This window comes from Callorhinus ursinus, unplaced genomic scaffold, assembly GCF_003265705.2.
Source record: "Callorhinus ursinus isolate GAN/ISIS: 27379988/994484 unplaced genomic scaffold, GSC_fseal_2.0 scaffold2, whole genome shotgun sequence".
In the NCBI taxonomy this organism is placed as follows: Eukaryota; Metazoa; Chordata; class Mammalia; order Carnivora; family Otariidae; genus Callorhinus; species Callorhinus ursinus.
This window is the reverse complement of record NW_027397064.1, coordinates 58534398-58548552: the sequence shown is the minus strand read 5'-3', so window position 1 is coordinate 58548552 and position 14155 is coordinate 58534398. Positions and strand designations below refer to the sequence as shown.

Here is a 14155-nt window from a genome sequence, read left to right as displayed (position 1 = left end):
AGTCTTTCCATCTGTTTGTGCCTCATTCTTTTCATCTAGGAATTAAGTTTGGATTAGATGATTGTTAAATTTCCTTCCAGCTCTAAAATTATTGATTGTAATTACTTCAGGCAATTCTCCATTTTTATATATTCAGTTTTCACAAATTAGCACCCCATAATTGCCTATTATATATCAAAGCTAAGTTTTTTATATTAGTAGGCAAACATCTCAAGTTAGCTCATGGTAGCAATGTCTATGAGTCAGAAGTTTGATTTCAGCGGTCACACTGTCTTTGTTTTTTTTTGTTTTAAGATTGTATTTATGTGAGAGAGAGAGAGAGCACACACAGAGGGAGAGGGAGAGAGAGAGGCAGACTCCCACTGAGCAGGGAGCCCGAGGAGGGGCTCTATCCCAGGACCCCGGGATCATGACCTGAGCCGAAGTCAGACACTTAAACAACTGAGCCACCAGGTACCCCCTGGTTATTACGTTTTGTCATCAGTTTGTAAAAAGGATTAGGAAAAGGGAAAACATCATTATAACTAAGGTTGGAAATCAAGAGATGTGACAAATCAGATGCTCATTGGACTAAAATTGATGTGTTCAATTGTGAAAGAATAAAATTGGTAAGTAAAATACTTAGCACCAGAATTTTTGTTTTTGAGGAATAACTTCTCTCCCTCCCCACCCCAGCCCCCAAATGCAATGTGGACCTTTGCCCATATAACTTAGTCTACATTTTTAAGAACACATAAATTTAATGTGAGTAACTGCCCTTTAAGGTTGAGTATATGATAGGGCAAAAAGGAAGAACTAAGACCGTCAATATTGATGTAAAATCTTCTGACAAGTCAAGCTGGCTTAGAAAAGTGTAGCATAGCTCTTTACTCTTTTACAAATGAAAACCTTAAAATTTTCAAAAATATCGAGTTATGGAAATTGTACCTTATTCATTACCAGTTATACTTTTTTGCTGAATGGGAAACAAGCCATAGCTTTCAGGCTAATTTCTTATTTTGTTTATTGTTTGGTTATTATCTTTTGAACGAGAAATTAAAGATTATTGGTTATTCTTGTTTGTGTTGAGGAAGAATACTCAGTTTAATTAGTTTACACTAAGTCTCAGAAATAATTTTTGGTATAATTAAGGCAAAAAAAAACCCCACAAAAATTCGTTGGTAGAGTCTACATGCTTATAGATTCAATTCCCTACAAAGTTTAGAAAATCTTTAGATATAAAATATTGTTGCAGTAATGCTGACATACTGTATCTTGGAAGGAACGGATGACTTAAAATTTAGGGGGGAAGGAACTAAAGGAAAGTAGTATTAGGAGTGATCCTAGTCTTGCAATATTTTAAGAATGCTGATTTCATTCTCTTTTGTACTAGTACTGAATAAACTGTTAGACTGTAACCTCTTCCTCTTGAACCATGTGGAAAGGAAGGGCTTGAATGAATGAAAGAAAATCTGATATGAAGCATGTGATTTTTCATCGTCCCATTCTACTGGGCAATGCCTTTTTAAATCTTTTCCACAATCTTGGTATTTCAACATTGGTACTGTGATATTTTCTAAATAGGAAAAGCTCTACAATTAGGTATATATTGGAGAGGATGGATCTCCTATTACAGCTCCAGCTGCTCGATGGTTGTGAGAACTGAGTTGTTTGAAACATGACATAGCATCCAAGGTGGTGGCATTAGTGTCATGTCTGAATCTTGGGCGAAGTCTAGGGTAAAAAGCCATTGGCTTTGCCTCATTTGATAATTTAGTGATGAGATTCCCACTCAGATTTTTTTTTTCTAATCTACATAGAAACAGGAAAGGAGTTCTTGCTTTCCTGCTATCATCTTGCTGATTGATAGGCAAATAAGGCCTTACAGGTTTGGGAAAAAGACGTGGGGCTCTTCTTTTTGACTCATTTAAAGTGCTGGGAAATTATTTAGTTAAAGACCTGGTTTACAGATTCTGGGGGCTTCTAGTGCTATCAAAGAATTTGAAAGTTGCCCCAAAGATAAGAATAAAAGAACACCTATGTTCAGTATGTCTTTTGAATTCAGGGATTACAATTAGGAACATTAACCAATCTCTTTAATCTTACTGTCCCAAAAGGTACTAATTTGCTTATACTTAATATGTTGTATTTTTAAAATCCTTTTCACATATAACAAACACATTTTTTTGAAAAGACGTTACAATCCTAACTCAGAATGCCAACGGGACGACTTTGAATAGTCATCACATTGCAATGCTTTTCTCAATAGGCCAATGCTCCTGGATCTTTTGTTGGACTTTAGGTGTATGGATTCGTTCTGCCTGCCATGTTTGCAATTCCCCAACTTCTTAAAGTTCAAATGGATTTTAGGTTTTTAAGTTTTCAGTATGTAGTTTCTAACCACTGATAGTTTCAACATAGCCAATCAGCCATCTTTTACAAACTTTTCTAAAATTACAGTATTTTGTGTTGTTAGTTTCATAGCAGGAATCTCAGTTTTGGCTTCTTAATATTCCATTACCAGTTCCCAGTCAGAGGATGGAACAGCTTGCACTCAGGTAAGCTTTCAGAAAGGTCTGTTTCACTTTGTGAGGTCATTTATTCAGGTCTCTGGTAATGTATTGTCATGCCTGTCTTTTAATGTACTTGATTTGGTCAGAAAGCTGTGGGGCAGTGATTGTGTAGGGTGTAGAACACACCTACGTGGTGCTGAGCATGCAGAGACCTGCCTCTGGTGACTTCAGAAATCAGGTATACCACCGGTAAGGCTTTGATGGCAAGTAATTTTATCTTTTGTGAATTTTTGTACTAGATTTTTAAAAAAAGTTTTTTCTGAACAAAGTAATAGAAATGCTTTGGAACAAAATCTCCTATGCTGAAGTGTGGCTGGTATATGAGAAAGAGAACACTGGGCTCAAAAGACCCAAAATCTATTCCTGATACCACCATTACCAGTAATGTCACCTGGGACAAGGGTCAATATGCTCATTAAGTGAGGAAAATATCCACTTTCTGTGAAGATTATAGGAGATATGGTGTATGTGAAAATTTGTAAATTATAAAGTACCACACAAATAAGGGATTGTATTAATTTTTTTTTTTAAGAATACAAAAATGGAGAGACCATGTTGTGTAGCCATCTGTGCAATGTAATAAGAGCACATCTTCTAAGGATTTAAGTGGCTTGGTGTTAAAGAAAATATTATTTTAATTCTGAGACATCACAGCATAATTTAACCCTCAGATGTTTAGGAGTAGCAGTGAACTGAGGGATATAAATTGCCCTTAATCAGTGATACTTTTCCTAGGAATGTTTTATTACATTCTATGATAAAATTACAAATTATGAAAATAGAAAAAAAATGACCCACTCTGAATTTCCAGCCTATACTCAGCTGTTGCTCTTATGTTACTTACATATAACATGGGTTGTGATATCTAGAGACTTAGAAAAGAACACGTGAAACCCCTTTTTCAAGTTAGTGAGAAAACAAAGTTGGTTCATGACTACCCAGCTAGATGTTAGCAGAACTGGAATTCATCACTTCCACAAAAATCTGGGGAACAGCATTATTCAGCTGTTGTAACTCACATAGTATCATTCCTTCTTCCCTAAGGTTAGGCCCCTTGAAAATAACTTGTGCTCCCTGTAGGAAGATGATCACTAGAAGGGGGAGCTTCAGTCCTGATGACCTGACCTGTGTGTGGCTGTTAGGCTTAGGGGAAGCCCTAAGATTAGTCCTGCAGGAATAGCTTTTATCTAACTCACATCTGGATTGGCAGATCTCTGCTGTCTTGTGTCCAAAATGTGATTTTGAAATAAGTCAAAACCTGACATTAATGAATGCCAGTTGAGCAAGAAACATGGTAAAATGACTAGGTCCTTCCTAAGGGGCCTCATTTCCAATAATGTTTTTGATTCAGTCATGAACCTGTCAGTACATTGAGCGTCATTAGATGGCTTTGGAGGACCTTTAGTTTTCCAAAGGCAAGAGAAATGGCCTTACCCCTCCTGAAACTCAGGGACTACTTGAGTAGAATTGGTATCAATTGAGAAAAAGGACTTATATTTTGTGTTGAAAATCAGACAAGGAGAACAGTGTGATTCATAGAAGACTGCCCTGGGTTTTCTTCTTCCTCATCTCTCTAAACCTTCATCCTCACGATTGTAAAATGAATGCTGCAGTGGTAATAGTGTAACGAGAATAACTGGAATAATACCTCCACATCGATCCAAAGCCCAAAGAAGGCTATAGCTGACTATCAGGATGTCGCACCTTAGTTGGAATTCTATCAACTGATAGGAAACAATTGACTACTAAATTCTAATGTTTGGTTGGGAAACTCCTTCAAAACATGGTGGTCCTGAGATTTGTATTTCTAATATAGAGTCTTGGACTTAGAGTCAACCTGTGTTGAAACTCAGTTAATCATAACTTTGAGCAAATGGTTTCACCTCTCTAAGCTTATTTCCTCATCTACTGCTTCACAGGGCTGTTATGGAATTAAACCAGAATCTGTGTGAAAAAGAAGAATTATACAAATATGAGGCATTGCTATTATGGGAGGTGATGAGTAAGTAACTCTTAACAGGTTTAATAACTGCTCTTCAGTAGCTCCTACAAGTTTATGGGCTCTTGGCTGTTAGAGGCTAAAAACAAGCACTTAGAAATTCTGAGATCTCTGCTTTACCGCACATGGCTTTCTGGCTTGACCACTTAGGATTCCCTTCTTTTTTTCCCCTCCTGCTTCCTCTATTGACAGAGACCACAAAACCAGTAGGAAGTAAGTTTCAAAGAAATGGAATTGGGAAGGTGACTTTCAAAGATCTCGCATCAGCACTTCATCCTTAATGGAAATATGTATCTCTTTGTTTCCAAAGTTTCCTTTGCCTTATAAAGAACTGGCCTTTGTACATTCTGTCCATGTAGTATTAATAACTGGTAGCATTTGAGTACTTGCTAAATGATTATATGTGACACACATATTCTTATTTATTCTAGCTTCCCTATAATGTGGGAACTATTATAAAGGATTACTAATTATAACTATTTTAAAGGATTACTAATTTACAAAAGCGGAAACTAATTTGAACCAATTTCTGTGGATCAGATTTGTAGCCAGTTTCCCTTCCCACAGGGCCAGTAGCAAACTACCAGTGTGGTTTGTCACTGAACATGGAATTGGGAATATACACATATAATGGGCTCTCATTCAGCTGGTGCAAGCCGGGTCCAGCATATCACTAGGCCTGGGGACATTAAGTGACTCTCGACGCACTAAACCAAGGCAGCCTGATTTTAGAGCTGTGTTCTTAACCACTATACTACACTGCCTTTATGATCTTAGCCGATCAACAAGTCCATTTTTTATTCAGATGAGCCTACGATGCTACATGATTAAAAGACCGTAAAAGAACTCTGTAAGAAAGAGAGCAATTAAGGCTTCTGGGAATCTACAAAGTAAGTTTCCACTGGCTGAAGATGATGGCAGTAGCTGTGACTTAATTACAACTGAGCAGGCTCCCTTGTGGCATCTCTGTTAGCTAGGGCTGTACCTGAAATCCATTTAGCAATCACTACTTTTCTCCTTCCTAGGCCCTCCCCTAGTATTAGCAGGCCCTGAAGCAGTAGGTCAAAAGATTTCACTGTTATAAAAACAAGCTATTAAATTATGTTCATAGCATGTACATATAGCTTGGATTTGAGAATTTTCAGGATTCCATGTCAAAGTGTAGCAGGCAGAGGAGAACCACCCCACAGCCCATTCCTCTCCTCCTCTTCTACCTGTTCTGTGAATGACAGGCCTCAAAGGAACTTTTGTGGACTCTTGAGCCTACATGCCTAAATTTTGAACTACTGGAAAATAGCCACCTCTTGGCCACCCTATAGATTTAGGGGTGCATTTTAGGGAAGATGGACCTGGGTGAAGAGGCTCATGCAGGCCCTGGAAGCGGAGCTGTTCAGGCAGGAAATTTGTCTCAGGTACCTTGAACATGGTCTTTAAAGGAATTAGATGGGCTCCAGGTGGGGATATCCTGTTGGCCCTGTAGTCTCTGCCCTCAGGGGCACAGCTACAGGAGGGCCTAGGCATAGATTTTTTAAGAGGCCCTCTAAGATGAGGCAGCTAAGGGCAGTGCTGGGCCTTTTCTCCTAAAGTCAACTGAGTAGTTTGTTGGGTTTTTTTAAAGATATAATTAAAATATAAGATTGTGTAAGTTTAAGGTGTCCACGGTGTTTGAAATACTTATATATTACAATATATAAACAGGTATAACGTGTGTGTGTGTATATATATAAACACTGGTAGCTAATACCTCTATCAGTCCCATAATTATAATTTTTTGTGGTGGGAACAATTGAGATCTAACCTCTTAGCAACTTTGAAATTTATAATATGGTATTGTCTGTAATCACTATGCTGTACATTAGATCTCCAAGTCTGTATCTTTAAGTAATATGTCCCCAATTACCCCACCCTCCAGCCTCTGATAACCTCCAATCTATCCTCTGCTTTTTTTTTTTTTTTTAAAGATTTATTTTAGAGAGCGAGCGAGCAGGGGGTAGGAGCGGAGAGGGAGAGGGAGTCCCAGCTGAGTCCATGCTACGCATGGAGCCCCACACAGGGCTTGATCTCACAACCCTGAGATCATGAGATCATGACCTGAGCTGAAACCAAGAGTCAACTAGTTGCTTAACCAACTGAGCCACCCAGGCGCCCCTCTGCTTTTACGAATTTGGCTCTTTTAGAATAGACATATAAGTAATACCATATAGTATTTGTGTTTGACTTATCTCACTTAGTATTAATGCCTTCAAGTATCCATCCATGTTGTCACAAATGGCAGGATTTGCTTCTTTCTCATGGCTGAATAATATTGCTGTGTGTGTGTACCATAATTTCTGTATCCATTCATCTGTTTAGATAGACTCTCAGATTGTTTCCATATCTTGGCTATTGCGAACAATGCTGCAGTAAACATAGTAGTGCAATATCTCTTTGAAATCCTTTGTTCATTTCCTTTGGATATATATCCAGAAGAGGAATTGCTGGATGATATGGTAGTTCTATTTTTAATTTTTGAGGAACCTCCATAATTTTTTTCCATATTGGCTGCACCCATTTACATTCCTACCAACAATGTACAAGCATTTCTTTACGCTCACATCCCCACCAACATTTGTTGTCTCTTGTCTTCTTGATGATAGCCATTCTAGTAAGGTATGTGATACCACATTGTGGTTTTCATTTGCATTTCCCTAATGATTCGTGATGTTGAGCACCTTTTCATGTACCTTTTGGCCATTTATGTCTTTGGAAAAATGTCTATTTAGTTCCTATGCCCATTTTTAATTGGATTTTTTTGTTTTGTTATTGTATGAGTTCTTTATGTATTTTGAATATTAACCTCTTACTGGATAAATGATTTGCAGATGTCTCCCATTCCATAGGTTGCCTTTTCTTTTTTATTTGTTTGCTATGCAGAAGCTTTTCAGTTTGATGTAATCCTACTTGTTGGTTTTTGCCCCTGCTGCCTGTCCTTTTGGGGTCATATCCAAAATATCATTGCACAGACCAATTGAAGGAGCTTTTTCCCTGTTTTCTTCTATGAATTTTACAGGATCAGATCTTCTAACACTTTAATCCATTTTGAGTAATTTTTGTGAGTGGTGTAAGATAACGGGTCCAATTTCATTTTTCTGCATGTGGTTATCCAGTTTTCCCAACACTATTTGTTGAACTTGTTTTCCCGCTGAATATTCTTGGCTCCCTTGTCAAATATTAGTTGACTGTGTACGCAAGGGTTTATGTCTGAGCTCTCTACTCTGTTCCACTGGTCTCTGTGTCTGTTTTTACGTCAGTACCATTACTGTTTTAACTATAGCTTTGTAGCAGAGTTTGAAATCAAGAAGTGAGATGCCTCTGGTTTCTTTCTTTTTTTGGATTGCTTTGGCTAGTTGTGGTCTCGAATTTTAGGATTATTCAAATTCTTGAAAAATGCCATTGGAATTTTGATAGGGTTTGTGTCCAATCTGTAGATGGCTTTGGGGAGCATAGAATTTTAATAATATTAATTCTGACCCATGAGCATGGGGTATCTCTCCATTTGTTTGCGACTTCAGTGTCTTTCATCAAAGTCTTGTAGTTTTCATTGCACAGGTCTTTCACATCCTTCGTTAAATTTATTCCTAAGTATTTTATTGTAAATGGGATAGCTTTGTTTTTTGAGATGTTTCAGTATTAGTGTATAGACATGGAAACTGATTCTGTATGCTAATTTTTATCCTGTAACTTTGAGTTTTTTTGTCCTTCAAGCTGAAGTGAGTCTCTGGTAGGCAGCATATAGTTGGGGTTTTTTTTTTTTTTTAATCCTTCCAGCTGCTCTGCCTTTTTAGGGAATTCAACCCATTTATATTTAGAATTATTGATAGGTAAGGACTTACTAATGCCATCTTATTAATTGGTTCCCAGTTGTTTCATATTTCCATTTTTTCTTTTTCCCTGTTTCTGCATACCTTTGTAAATTGGTGACCTTTCATGGTGGTATGTTTTCTTTCCCCCTTTCTGTATCTTTTGTGAATCTATTCTAGGCTTTTGCTTTGTGGTTACCATGAGGCTTACATAAAATGTCTCATAGGTAAAATAGTCCATTTTAAGCTGATAGCAACTGAACTTCAATTGCCTAAAAAGCTTCATCCTTTTGCTTTTCCTTTCTATATTTTGAAGTCATTATTTACTCTTTATAATGTTTATTAACAAATTATAGTAGCTATCATTTTTAGTACTCTTCGCCTTTAAGCTTTATTCTATAGTTAAGTGGTTAACAAATACCCTATTACAGAATTAGAGTTTTCTGACTGTATATACATACACTGCATATACATCTTTACCAGTGTGTTTTCCTGTGTCTTCATGTTGCTGATTAGTGTCTTTTCAGCTTGAAGAACTCCGTTCAGGAGTTTTACTCTTTACTGCAAGGCTAGACTAGTGGTGATGAACTCCCTCAGTTTTTGTGTGTGAAAATATTTCTCCTTCATACCTGAGGTATAACTTTGCCAGATAGAGTGTTCTTGGCTGGTAATTTTTTTCTTTCAACACTTTGATTCCACTCTTTCCTGACCTATAGTTCTGCTGAGAAATCTGCTCATAGCCTAACAGGTGTTTCTCTGTAGGTTACAGGCTTTTTCCCCTCGCTGCTTTTAGGATTCTCTCTTTATCTTTGCTTTTTAACAGTTTTATTATAATGTGTCTTAGAGAAGGTCTTTTTGCTTTAAGATCCTAGCGTGTCCTGTTAGCTTCATGAACGTGGATGTCCAAATCTCTCCCCATTTTTGGGAAGTTCTTGACCATTATTTCTTTTATTTTCTGCCCCCTTCTACATCTCTTCTCCTCTGGAACCCCAGTTATTCTAATATTTGTTCTTTTGATGGAATCCTATTAATCACACAGGCTTTCTTCATTTTTTATTCATTTTTTTTCTACACGGTGTTATTTCAAAATTCCTGTCCTCTAAATCACTTATTCTATCATCTTCCATTTGCTTTTATTCTGCTGCAGATGCTCTCTGTTGCATTTTTTTTCATTTCATTCATGGAATTTTTCACCTTCAGAATTTCTTTTTGGTTCCTTATGATTTTTATCCCTTGGGTAAATAACTCATTTTGCTCATGTATTTTTTTCCCCCTGATGATTACATTGAATTGTCTGAGTTTTCTTGTAGTTCGTTGTGTTTCTTCAGAACAGCTATTTTGAATTATCAGATCACAAAATTCCATACTTTTGAGAGCATGGTTATTGGAAAATTATTTTCTTTTGGTGATGATGTGTTTCCTTGATTTTTCCTGTTCCTGTATTTTGGCTTGCTCCTTTCACATTTGAAGTAGCTGACATCTCCTTAAATCTTTACCAGTTGCCTTCAGATGGGGTATACTATTCATTGGTGCTGTTATATTTGGGGTTTTCTCTGCTTTTGTATAGATATACCTGGATACATACACTCTTCTTGTCCCTCTTATGGAAGAATTCTTAAGCTTTTGTGGCTTCCCTGGTTCTTAGCGCTCACCAGTGCCTACTAGAATCCTCTCATTTTCCAGAAGGTGGTGCTATAGCTCAAGTTTGTGGTTTCTCCCTAGCCCACCTAACCTGGTCTTTCTGATGGTGTTTACTCAACTTACTGTTGCATTTGCACTCCAGCATGTACAAGGAGCTGACTGCAGGGTTGGTGGAGATGTTGGGTTAGCCCTTGGGGTATTGGAGGTGCCCGTGGACCTGACCCAGTGGGGTGAAACTTGGGTGAATCATGCCCAGAGGCTTGTGGGCAGACTTCCTGAGCACTGTCAGCAGGAACTACATTCCTTTAATGTCCTTTGATATTCTTATTTCGCTCTTTCCCAGACCACCCTAGCCCCAGTTATAAAGGTCCCTCAGCACTGGGGTAGCCAGGCACTCACTGCTTTCCTTTCCCCCATGAGAGGAGTTACCACTGCTGGGTAGTTCAGCCCTGTGCAGTGTTGCTTTGTGAAAGTTCCTCTTATAGGCCTAACTGAACCAAACTTGTGTTTTTTGCTCCCATGTTGTGCTGGAATCTCCTCTTGGGAAGTCTGGATTTTTGTGAATTCTTTGTCATCCATTCATATCCACCTAGGACAGCACTCTCCAGGTTTGTCCCTTATTGCAGCAAGAAGTTTTGAGGCAGTTTTGCTGGTCCTACAGCCTGTAACAAGGTCTGCCTGCCTCTTACTGGATGTGCAGGTGGGCAAGACTCCTCCCAGGTCCCTTGGCAGATGGTGCTCATTTCTACAACTCCCACAACAGTGCTTTTGTTCACGGATGCATGTCTAATAATTCATTGTTAAAAAAGGACAAAAAGAACATTTTACACTATGATCCTGATCAACTGAGTAGTTTTTAAGATAGTTCTATTATCCCTAATCTTTCAATGCAAATAAAATCAATTATCACAAACTATTTCATGATCCCTTAGAGTATTCTCGGAACTGCTTTTTAGTATTGATAGGTGCATCACAAAGTTGTGCATGTTTGAGAGCAAAGAGCTGATATTTCAGTAGTTCCTTGTAAACAGTACTTTCTGTGAATGATAATAGTACAATATATTTTATAACTAGAGGACCATCCCAGGAGCCACTGTAACACTAGTTATTTTCAAGGAAATTAACTGGAATAAAAGAAAGGCTACAAAAGAATTTTTGTCCTGTTTTCTTAAAGTGGTAGACTGGATCAAGATGGCAGACAGAACCACCTACTATCCCTCTCAATGCTAAATCCTATATAAAGTGCTAAAGCAGAAGAAAAATAAAATCTGCTACAGCACTGAAAAATAGGAGCTAGCAAAAGTAGACATTTTGAAAAATGCCAGAAACGTCAAAAGCAGATGGAATCGGGAAAGGTCAACATGGTGGCCGCCATAAGGTGCCTCAGTAGAGTTTTGATACATCATCAAAAGTATAGTCTTTCCAAGACGGCTTATCAGACACCTCTTTATCCTTGTTCCGTGTATGTTCAGGTGCCCAGCAGACATTTTGCTGCTGCTGCAAAGCCTGCAAAGAAAAAAAAAAAGGTGTGAAAGACAAAGCATCAGATGAGAAAAAAGATGAAATAGAAAAATAGTTCTACTCCTTTATGGAAAGCAAACCTGAGGATGATGTCTACTTAAAGCACTTATATCCAAGGCAGATATAGGTGGTGGAGAAACTATTCAGTTACTTAAGAAATTTTAAACTCTAGGGTTTACTAATCTACAGTAAGGTGTTTATCTTGATTTGACACTGGATGTGGCACTGGGGAAGAAAAAAAAGTGGAGCCATTTGCCAGTGTTGTTTTCCATACCCATTCGTTTCAGAAATCAGTAAAGTTGCTATATTTACAAGGAATTCATCAGAGATTAAAATAGCAGAAGAAAGTGGAGCTGCATTTGCAGGAGGAATTATTAATCTAATTTGGAAGATTTTGGATGATGAAATTCAATCAGACTTTTATGTAGCTGTTCCAGAAATAATGCCCGAGCTTAATCCATTAAAGAAAAAGCTGAAAAAAAAATTTCCAAAACTAACTGGAAATTCCATTGGCCGTGACATACCCAAAATGCTTGAATTATTTAAAATTAGACATGAAATTAAAGTAGACGAAGAAAGGGAGAACTTTCTCGAGACCAAAACAGCAGCACTGGATACGCTAAGTGACCAGATAGCTGCGAATCTGCCAGCAGTTATCAGTGATGTTTGTAAGCACAGACCACTCAGTTTGGGACCTTTCGTGGGACATTTCGTGGTACGAGCTTTCCTTCATACTTCAACAAGTGAAGGTTTGTTGCTAAAGATCAAGCCATTGTTGTCTAAAGAAGTAGAAACCACAGAAAGTAACAAAGAAGATGCCTAGGGGCGCCTGGGTGGCTCAGTCGTTAAGTGTCTGCCTTCCGCTCAGGTCGTGATCCCAGGGTCCTGGGATGGAGCCCCGCATCGGGCTCCCTGCTCTGCAGAAAGCCTGCTTCTCCCTCTTCTACTCCCCCTGCTTGTGTTCCCTCTCTCACTGTGTCTCTCTCTGTCAAATAAATAAAATCTTTAAAAATAATAATTAAAAAAAGATGCCTAAAAATGTTATATTATGAAGTTATTTTCAGTGAATTAAGAAGCAACAAAGAAAATTACAAAACTGTATAATTTCTTTAAAAAAGGGCAGATGGAATCAAAGCTATAGGCAAATAAAATGAGGAAACTACAACACAAAACCAGTAAAGACTACTACAAACAGAGGAATGGGTTAGAACCTAGAACCAACAGATGCAGAGAGTAGGAGGGTACCGATGGGTGCTGGGCAGGGTGATTCATTAGGGAGTTGATGCAGAATAGCTAAGTAAGTCCCATTCCCCAACCATGGGCCAAATGGTAGGTAGAAGGGATGTCTATACCCAGCCTATTACATAACAGTAAGTGAAGCCATTGGAACTGGAGAAGCAGGGCAGTGCCCCCCAGGTACTTGCCTACTGTCAAGAGGAGAAGAACACCCTATGCCAGAATCAAAATACTGGCATATATTCACCTGGCAGCACAGCCCACTGCTCCCATCCACCAATAGATGGCTCAGTCGATTAAGCATCCCACTCGGTTTTGGCTCAGGTCATGATTTCAGGGTCCTGATAGGAAGCCCTACGTCAGGCTCCACGGTCAGCATGGAGTCTGCTTGTCCCTCTCCCTCTGCTCCTCGCTCCCCCCCACCTGTGTACTTTCTCAAATAAATAAAATCTTAAGAAAAAATCCACAAAAAGAAACTCTGCAACACAAAAGTGAGCAACTAAATAAACTGCAACCATGAATCACTGAAATATTTCAAGAAAGCCAATAATATGAAAGGCCCAAACAACAAAAATTTTTTTTTAATCCACAGAATAAAGAACTCTATTTAATATCCCAGAGGCATAGAAGGATATCAGAGCCATTAAATTAAAAAAAAAAAAACCAAATAGTCAAGGGATACAGCTGAAGAGCAAAGCTCTCAGGATTATCACAAGGTGTTTCCCATTACTCAACCTAGAAGTACAGATGGAGAAAGTATGAAGGAAAGCTAAAAGGTACTGAGACAGGTTCAAAAATTACATCTACCTAAACAGAAAGGAGATAAATGAGAAAATGTAGAGACAAACCGAGTGGAAGACATTCCTTTGGTCTGGAGTCTTGGGTTCTAAAGGGATCATCCCCAGTCAGTATAGAACCAGATGATGTCTGAAAAGGAAAATTTCAAAATACCAACACTACAGAACAAATGCTAAAAACTGCCAGAGGCTAAGGAAAACAAGTTATATACAAGTTAACACTACTGGCAACAGGCCTCTCTTTGACAAGAATATATGAAGACAGAAAAAAAAAATCACTTTAAGAATTCTAGACTTCCAGTTTCCAGTCCTGCATGTAAGAAGTTTAGAAGTTGCTACTCTGTCCTAATAGCAAGCAAAAAGCTGAACAAACAGCTCTTCCTAGATCCATAAGGGAAGTGAGGTCAAAGTGCAAGCCACTGTCCCCCAAATGGGAGAGACAGGCAAATCTAGAAAACCACAACCTACTGGAGCAGTTACCTCCAAGGGAATCATTGCCAGGGTAGGAAAACCTGAACAGCAGCTGACAAATTGCTACCTACCTTATAGGTGAAAAATAATTTAAGAATA

General features: G+C 38.3%; 1 pseudogene; it reads left to right on the top strand.

Moving 5' to 3' along the window:
• The first annotated feature begins 6819 nt into the window (after positions 1-6819).
• LOC112836124 (large ribosomal subunit protein uL1m-like) lies at positions 6820-12532 on the top strand (annotated as a pseudogene).
• The last annotated feature ends 1623 nt before the right edge of the window (positions 12533-14155 follow it).